Here is a 2,500-nt window from a genome sequence, read left to right as displayed (position 1 = left end):
AGCCAGCCTGACGAAGGCGAAGGCAGCTTGCCTGACGAAACGTTAATGGCTTCAGATAAATCATTTGCTATGGAGTTGAGGGAAGCTACTCTTTCTTTATGAAAAGCTGGAGAGCCACTAAGAGAGAGATGGGAGAGAGAATGAGGAAGATCTAGTGATTCTACGTATTATGGAGAGAGGTGGAAGTTGAAATGGGTCATTAGCCATCTCTTACAGACCATTCATGTCTGGGTGTATAAGTGTGTTAGTAGTAGTGGTGGATTTGTAGTTATTAGTTAAGCCTGATTCTGATCCTGATCCTAAGCCTTGGCCTCACTGATCCACTGTCACAACAGTCTAGTGGAGGATCAGCAGACATGATAAGACTGATAGGATCACTCCCCTCTGGGATGACAGGAAAAAGAAAGCGAAAAGGAGAGAGAGAGATGATATTTACGGTTGAAGTCGGAAGTTTACATACACCTTAGCCAAGAACATTTAAACTCAGTTTTTCACAATTCCTGACATTTAATCCTAGTACAATTCCCCGTCTTAGGTCAGTTAGGATCACCGCTTTATTTTAAGAATGTGAAATGTCAGAATTATAGTAGAGAGAATGATTTATTTCAGCTTTTATTTCTTTCATCACATTCGCAGTGGCCTCCTTGCTTGCACACGCTTTACTGTTCTGCTTTACTGTTCTGCTCACAAATGTTCTATGGGATTGACGTCAGGGCTTTGTGATGGCCACTCCAATACCTTGACTTTGTCCTTAAGCCATTTTGCCACAACTTTGGAAGTATGCTTGGGGTCATTGTCCATTTGGAAGACCCATTTGCAACCAAGCTTTAACTTCCTGATTGATGTTTTGAGATGTTGCTTCAATATATCCACATAATTTACTCCCTCATGATGCCATCTATTTTGTGAAGTGCACCAGTCCCTCCTACAGCAAAGCACCACCACAACATGATGCTGCCACCCCCATGCTTCACGGTTGGGGTGGTGTTTTTCGGCTTGCAAGCCTCCCCCTTTTTCCTCCAAACATAACGATGGTCATTATGGCCAAACAGTTCTATTTTGTTTCATCAGACCAGAGGACATTTCCCCAAAAAGTACGATCTTTGTCCCCGAGTGCAGTTGCAAACCGTATGCCGGCCTTTTTATGGTGGTTTTGGAGCAGTGGCTTCTTCCTTGCTGACTGGCTTTTCAGGTTATGTCGATATAGGACTCTTTTACTGTGGATAAAGATACTTTTGTATCTGTTTCCTCCAGCATCTTCACAAGGTCCTTTGCTGTTGTTCTGGGATTGATTTGCACTTTTCACACCAAAGTACGGATCTACAATTTTTCTGAGGTCTTGGTTGGTTTCTTTTGATATTCCCATGATGTCAAGCAAAGAGGCAGTGAGTTTGAAAGTATGACTTGAAATACATCCACAGGTACACCTCCAATTGACTCAAATTATGTCAATTAGCCTATCAGAAGCTTCTAAAGCAATGACATCATTTTCTGGAATTTTCCAAAATGTTTAAATGCACAGTTATCTTAGTGTATGTAAACTTCTGACCCACTGGAATTGTGACACAGTGAATTATAAGTGAAATAATCTTGTCTGTAAACAATTGTTGGAAAAATGACTTGTGTCGTGCAGAAAGTAGATGTCATAACTGATTTGCCAAAACTATAGTTTGTTAACAAGAAATGTGTGGAGTGGTTGAAAAACGAGTTTTAATGACTCCAACCTAAGTGGATGTAAACTTCCAACTTCAACTGTAAGAGCTAAGAGAAATGATTTTTGTCCTCTCAGTGGGACTGGTGCTGTTTGTTATTTGAGCTCAGACAGGGTTTGATTCCTTCTGTTATTTACTCCTCTGACTGGTCTGCTTCAGACTATACATGATGCGTGTTGTGTTTGTCTGGAGCTTAGATCTGAGGGCACGCCCTAACGTCTCTCCCAAAGACTGACTGATAGTCACTTTGGTATCGATGAATGTGTCCCAGAGAGCTCAGAGTACATGCCACGAAAGAGAGAAGTGGATGACGAGAGAGCATTGCACTCTATCCTATGGGGTTCAAGCTTGGGTCAGGGTTGATGTTACTGCAGCCTCTCTCTGGCCCTGCTATAGGACTCTACTGTTCTACAAAGATGGTCTGTTTTAGACTCTAGGGCGCAACACTACTCTCCTTAGCCAAGCTCATTCCATTTGGGATAATGGGAACCCCTTGGGGGGTCAACATGTGCCCCATTCCAATGATGTAGGCCAGGCGGTGAGACACAGACACACACACACACACACATACCAGCGAGTTTTCCGTTATGTGTCAGTGTCTAGCAGTAACCCGCGGTGATGCTGAAACTATGATATGGCACATTCATCACCATGTAGACTGTGACCTACTGGCCTTGAGATAGCTGTCTGGAGCCCAATGTTCTTTTATCACAGGTGTGTGTGTGTGTGTGTGTGTGTGTGTGTGTGTGTGTGTGTGTGTGTGTGTGTGTGTGTGTGTGTGTGTGTGT

At 43.0% G+C, this 2,500-nt stretch overlaps 1 protein-coding gene across 2 annotated transcripts in view; it reads left to right on the top strand.

Moving 5' to 3' along the window:
* The window catches only part of LOC123993304 (testican-1-like), a 340,549-nt gene that overhangs the window by 185,642 nt on the left and 152,407 nt on the right, over positions 1-2,500 (top strand). The gene's annotated exons all lie outside the window — the stretch shown is intronic.

This window comes from Oncorhynchus gorbuscha, linkage group LG13 (assembly GCF_021184085.1).
Source record: "Oncorhynchus gorbuscha isolate QuinsamMale2020 ecotype Even-year linkage group LG13, OgorEven_v1.0, whole genome shotgun sequence".
Classification (NCBI taxonomy): Eukaryota; Metazoa; Chordata; class Actinopteri; order Salmoniformes; family Salmonidae; genus Oncorhynchus; species Oncorhynchus gorbuscha.
The sequence above is the reverse complement of the archived record's forward strand: the minus strand, read 5'-3'. Positions and strand labels throughout refer to the sequence as shown.